Below are 7217 nucleotides of genomic sequence, written 5' to 3' on the forward strand. Positions count from 1 at the left end.
CTCTGCTCAAATCTGCTCTTGACTAAATAACTTTTTCATATTTAATATGGATTAATCTATAAATATAATCTATATCTATTACTTTATACATCATAGTATTTTGTTCTTGAATAGTAGAAGCTACTGTTAGTTTTAGGCTATAGCCTACTTGAAAAAGTTAAAACAAGTTAAAACACAGCTTTTTTTCCCAAAGCTTTCTGGGTTTTTGATGACCGTACGAACCCTGTAAATGGCTATTTTTATTTTTTTTTAATCGTTTTGATGAAATTTCTGCTCCACTTTGTGTGGAGGTAGTGAGACGGGACAAAGTCCCTGTAAGATATTAGGGTAGGCTATTCCATAGACTTTGGATGGGACAGAGCGCTCAAAACTCTTCAGATTAATTTAGTGGAACATTAATATAATATAGAATCATCCTCTGTAAAGAAGTGAGGCGTGAACATGTGAGAATTTATCATTATCTTTGTAAATGTGCGCTCTTTTGGGGTAAAGGCTTAATGGAACCGTTTAAAGTAGCTATGTGATCACAAATTAATCGGCGATTCGGTGCAGCGCAGACGTGATTTAATACGTGTGTTATTTTTCTATGTGAAAAAAAATCATACATTCCAGTTTATGCTGTTTGATTATGGCTCCGAATGTCGTAGTTGGAAGCTGGAAGCTGTTAGCCCTGGTTGGCCCGTGTGCGCAGTTGAAATGCGGCTAATAATTTCTGCCTGGAACATAACTAAACAATTGTAAACGGGTTAAGGCGGGGGCCCCTTACAAGGCGGGGCCCCTGGGCTGCAGCCCATTCAAGCCCAATGGTAAGTCCGGCCATGCTGGTGAGGCTATATCATTTAAACATACACTACTAGTCAATACTTTGGAATAATTAAGTCTTTAAGCTCTTAGGCTCTTACGCTAACCAAGGCAGCATTAATTTGATTAAAAATACACTAAAAACAGCAATATTGTGAAATATTATTACAATTTAAAATAACTGTTTTCTAGTTGAATATATTGTCAAATTTAATTTATCCCTATCAGTATCAAAGTTTCCTTCAGAAATCATTCTAATATGCTGATTTGGTGATCAAGAATCATAAATGTTAAAAGCAGTTGCTGCTGAATATGTTTGTGCCTTGGTAATTTTTCGCAAGTATTTCTTTGAAATAGAAATCTTTTGTAAAAAAAATCTTCTAAATCTTTATCTAAAGTGCGAAACCTTATTTGGTGTAGCTTTAAAGGACCTGCTAGAGATTTTTTACGAATAAATTCTTATCAAGATTTGTAAAAAGTGGAGCGCATTCACTGTTCTCCCTGAAATAGCCCTCTGCTTTTAGTCAGAATGAACTCAGTCACCCCATTTCAGGGTTTGGGTTCTTTCTGGCTCCTCCTCAGCGCTGAGATGTGATCAGCTTGGGGGTTTCTGGAGCCAGATGGTCCTGTGGAAAGCAATCGTGTGAAAAGCAGTGGGGATCTTTGTCCTGGCTTTGATAGTAAAGGATGCCAGGGGGGAAAAAGTGCTTAACTGGCACTTTTTTCTCTTTGCTCTGCTCTCCAGGTCTGGGTGTTGGATTTCTATTATGGTTCGGGCTTCCAGCTGGTCCGCGTCACTGAGAATGATCTTGACATTGTGCCCTTATCTCTCTGCCTTTGGACAACACCCAGCCAACAGAGTTATCTGGATCCAATATACGGGTTATCCAATATATATTTCTTATGATCCAACAAATGATTGTTGAAATGCCCAGAAATGGTTCTGAGAAGGTCACCCAAGGACTTGCACTGGGGGACAAATAGGTGGTAAAGCTTGATGCAATATGAGAACTGGTATTTACAGTACTACTTTTTCTCACAGCTCTCCCGAGTTTTGCCTTGCTCTCCATCTCAGTCCTTTGTGCAGCAGTGTGGTCCAGCATTCTCTTTAAACTGCATGTGTCAACAGAGAGAAGGAGGAAGTGCGGGGAGGATGGACGTCACCCCCACCGAAGGCCCCTCATGAGCAGCTCCTGTGGAATGCAGTGCATGCGAGTTTTACATGTATGTGCATAAGATTGGTGTGGACAGCAGTCAACTGCATATGTGGCCCTTACATTACAGAGGGCAAAAGGCAAGACAGGTTACACGAGGACGCACATATGCTGGTACAGTCAGGAATCTTTTAAAGTGTTTTTTCGGGTTCTTTTCAACAACCTTTTTGAGCAAACAAAAGGGTTGCTTCTTTTGGCCAAAAAAATGAGGCATTTCAAAATAATTTTATTAAGTTTTTCTAGCTTTACATTTACCAGCAAAAAGCTCAGGCACAAAATTTAAAGGCAATGTGTGTAATTTTATGTTAAAATGTCATTGTCTGTTCCAATTTAATATGCTGACAGCTGAAGAATTTGGAGGTTAAATCCCCTGAAAAAATTAAACACTGTGTTTCTTTGGCACTTTCATAACATTTGTGTTTTAAAACTTCCCAACCAGCCCAATATAGCAACACTGGCTTGACCAATGGCTGGAGTTTGGGCCGACCAATAGGGGAGTGTTTGAGAAACCTATTTGAAAGCATTATCAGTTTTGTGCTGCTAGTGGTGCAGAAATCACACCTTTAAAAAACAACCCAGAGTTTGTTTCTGTCATCTTTAACTCCCTGCATTAAGAATACAATGAAAGAGACTCTACAGTGCAGGGGTGTCCACAGTAGTGATGGCAGCTTTCAAAACACTGCTTCATGAAGGTTCGAAACTCTTCTCGAAGCACTCTTTCGGAGCACTATCAAACTGCCAAAGTCTTTTGATTTCAGTAAACAAGGCTTCATTACATAACGCTTCGAAATGCTTCGAAATTTCAGTGGTTCACCGTTGGGGGGCAATGATCTCTGTGTGTGAACCCATGAATCATGCAGATTCACTGAGATCGAACCATTTAACCATTTAACAAGTGTCTATAGTTTTTACCCAATATTTGATCAGTTTTATAAATCTGTAGACGTTTTAATGAAACATCTGTATAATTAAAAGGAATAATAGTAGTCAAAAGCAATTTATTGGCCTCTTTAGCTGAGCCATCCGTAGAACAAACAAGCCCTGAAAATTGATAAAAGAACACACATTTAATGGTATAAGATAATTCTATAATTGCATTTGATAAGTTATACTTTCAATAAAACATTTGCAATGGTTTGTGAAAGCTGTTCTGCATGTTTGGCCTGAGTTTTCATTGCATTTTGACCAGCAGAGGCTCATTTCAGAAAGGTTAAGTGAAAACTCTGAGAATGTTAACCCGGAAATGAGGGAAACTCTGGGTTTTCCGTTTCAGAATGGAAGGTTTGTCAAACCCGAGAAAGTTTCTGAAAGAGAGGTTACTTATACACTGTGAACCTAACCTGGTCGGGAGCAGGTTTTCTTCATTAAACCCATTAAACCCAGAGTTTCTTTTAGTCTCCTCCCCCTTTTTAAAGCGTGAGCGATGTTTAAATACCTCATTCATTCATTCATGCTGCGAGTATTTTGCAATCTAAAGCATTTTACTTAATACAAGAAAAATTATATTAATGCAAATGGAAACAATATTATTTTTCTTACTCCATTGGCAAAAGACTAAATACCTTATGTCATTTTTATGTATAAAATGCATTTTGATTTAAGAATCTTTAGATATTTAGAATGGAAACAAGACAAAATACTAAGAAAATATTTTTTTTGCAGTGCAGGTACATTCATTCATATTTTCATCATGCAGACACTCTGAAAGTGGCAAAAACAGCATGTACTCTTATACTGAATCCTGTAGATGAGGAAGCTACATTAATTCGTAGAGAGTTAAATTTACATCGGGAGAGGATTATTTAGATTTTAGTTTTTTGCCATATGCATATTTATTTGAGCGGTACCATTTTTGAATGGTAGTTTTCTATATAACATCAGGGATGCGGAGCACATTAGTAAGGCCGCTGTATAGAGCGGAAAGGCAAGTGTGTCTCGCTCTCACGCTCTTTCTTATAATATTTGTGAAGTTTTCTGAGCACAAACCCATGGAAAATGAAGCTGATTACTGTATGGAATGGAAGGATCCCAGATGGAAGGGTAGTTCGAGATATATGCCTTAAACACCATCACAGCTGTTTAATTTATTTGGTCATCTTTATTTCCAACAAATACAAAAGCAACAGTTATTATTTTTCCTGTTGGATTTTAATATTCTTCCAATACTTGGTATTGTGGCCATCTCCTCCATCTGTTCCTCATTATTTTTGCAAGCCTTCTTGCTGTTGGCTTAGTAGAAGTCAAGGAATCCGCGAGGACTGGAATTGGGAACCGCTGGTGTCATTCACCGGTGAAAAATCTTTAAAAGTACTACAACACCAGGAAGGAAGATTGGGTTGTTGATGTTTGTCTGTCATTCTCGCTCTGTCTGCACAGCATGTGTGAACGCACTGATGACGTATCCTGTCTTCGTGAACCTGGTGCACAGAGGTAATAAGTAAGACATGAGTATCGCTTTTTATCTTTCCTCTTTCCACTTCTGTTTCAGTTTTTTTATAATCTATTTCTTACTATGTGTCAGTAAGTTGTTGTTATTTTAGCATGTGTGTTTGCCTCAGTGTTATTTTTTTAGGATTACTGATGAACTAATTTGAACTAATACTTTGATTTGTATTAGTTATCTATTTTAGTTTTAGTTACAGTTGTAGTAATGTTGTCATTTTATTAGATTTTTTATTATGTCTATATAGGCTTTTTTTTTATTAAGTTTTACTTTTATTTATTTTGAGTTATTTCAGTACTTCAACATACAAAATGGAAATGAAATAATATATATATTTATTACATGTAAATGTATATGTGTGTGGCTGTACATATATGTAGTTGTTTTTTGGTGTTTGGCTTAGTGTTATGTTAAAATCATTATTATACTCATACCTTTTGTTCTTTTAATATTTTTGAATTGTTTTTAGCTTTATTTTTCGTAAATGTGTGTGTGTATATATAGTATTTATAGAGTTTTAGCTTTTAGTTTTAATTACTTTTTCTTATTTGTAAGTCGCTTTGGATAAAAGCGTCTGCTAAATGACTAAAAGTAAAGTAAAGTAAAGTAAAGGTATGCTAATACATACTGTACGTTGACAGGAAGGTAGGAAAGCCAATTAAAACGCTCGGCCCAAGCATTTTTGATTGGACGAACATTTATTGGTCCTACGCCTTCCACAGAATATATAAATACAGATAAATACATTTAGACCACTTAACTTAATGATTGCTATCGGGATGTGAACAGACTTTCAACCAGCATAACAAAAAATGTTTCTGAAGACAATCACCTATTGCAACTTTAAGAAATGCAACAGTTTGGATTAAACAACATTTAATTGTGAAAAGAGCATTACACTATGTGGAAAAAGCTGCTGCGCACTGAAATAGACACTGAATTGTATTTATTTAATATGTCAAATGCTTGTAAAGTCATGTAGCCTACACTCATGAACCTTATAACTTAAAGCTTTATCTTAATTGAATAGTTTTTATACATCGTTTAGCTGCTTTTTTTCTTTTTGCCTGTAGGATACCATGAAAATTAATATTACTTCAGTTTACCGTTTTGCCATTTTTTACCTTTGATATTATACAAGTGATCAAGAACGTCTAGGTTACTTGTGTAACCCTTGTTCCCTGAAGGAGGGAACGGAGGCCTTACGTCAGTCGTGACTGACGAATTGGGATCTCGCCCGAGAGCCCAATCACCTTCGAGTGTAAACTAAACAAGCCAATGACAGTTGGCGTGTGTGTTTTGCCACGCACACCCCGCCCCGCAGCGCGGGTATAAAAGGAGAGTGCGTACAAACGCACATCAGTTTTTCGCTGAGGAGCTGAGACTACGTGACCCGGCCGTACAGCGGTGGTACAGCAACTGTGGCAACGGAACGTAACGTCTCCGTTCCCTCCTTCAGGGAACGAGGGTTACACAAGTAACCTAGACGTTCCCTTTCAGTCAGTCACGTTCTACGTTACGTCAGTCGTGACTGACGAATTGGGATCCGTATGGAAAACGCCACTATTGCTGACCCCCTCCAGTGCCCTGCGGAAGCCGGCAAGTCCCCCCACACCAGCTGGGCCAGAAGATAGGACAGCGGCTAGGCAGAGGTTGGGGAGCTGCCCGGAGAGCCCAATCCCCTTCGAGTGTAAACTAAACAAGCCAATGACAGTTGGCGTGTGTGTTTTGCCACGCACACCCCGCCCCGCAGCGCGGGTATAAAAGGAGAGTGCGTACAAACGCACATCAGTTTTTCGCTGAGGAGCTGAGACTACGTGACCCGGCCGTACAGCGGTGGTACAGCAACTGTGGCAACGGAACGTAACGTCTCCGTTCCCTCCTTCAGGGAACGAGGGTTACACAAGTAACCTAGACGTTCCCTTTCAGTCAGTCACGTTCTACGTTACGTCAGTCGTGACTGACGAATTGGGATCCGTATGGAAAACGCCACTATTGCTGACCCCCTCCAGTGCCCTGCGGAAGCCGGCAAGTCCCCCCACACCAGCTGGGCCAGAAGATAGGACAGCGGCTAGGCAGAGGTATCCCCGCTTACCTGGCTCCACGGCTGGGCAGGGGGCTCGTGAGGAGGCATAGCGTCCTTGAACTGAACCCTGCTGCCCATTGGCGAAGGGAGAGGGGGACGGCCATGTGGAGACTGGGTCTCGCGCACTGCCCTCCTCGCCCTCTTGGAACCCGGAGAAAAAGGAACCCGCTCTTCTGTTGAGGTTTTGGGCACCACTGGCTAGGTAGCCAGCGGCGGAACAGAAAAAGACCAGGAACAAAAGTTTCTCCACCCGGCCCTCCGCCGGGGGAAGGAGTGGTGCGGTCGCCATCTCCTGAAGAGCCGGATCCAAGAACCCCGGGTCGCCCGTCCCAGGGACACCACCCGCCCTGGCGCTTCATGGGCTTGGCAGGGGCGGAGACGAGCTGCGCCGCTTTCCTGCGGCCAGCTCCACGCTGCGGCCGTTGTGAAGGCTGCTGCTGCGGCCAAGCTGGAGCGGAGATGGAGGCCACAGGAGGGCGCTCTCGGCGATGAGCAGACAGAGGGGCTGCAGCCGGCGGTGGGGTGGCTACAGCAGCCGACCGCCGGGGCAGGATGTGTCGAGACGCCTCCGTCTGCTTCTGTGCGGTGGAGAACTGTTGGGCAGAGCCCTCCACAGCTTCGCCAAATAGGCCGGCCTGGGAGATTGGGGAGTCCAGGAAGCGATGCTTGTCGG

The sequence above is a fragment of the Sinocyclocheilus grahami genome, unplaced genomic scaffold (genome assembly GCF_001515645.1).
Source record: "Sinocyclocheilus grahami isolate Dianchi unplaced genomic scaffold, SAMN03320097.WGS_v1.1 scaffold774.1, whole genome shotgun sequence".
NCBI classification, from domain to species: Eukaryota; Metazoa; Chordata; class Actinopteri; order Cypriniformes; family Cyprinidae; genus Sinocyclocheilus; species Sinocyclocheilus grahami.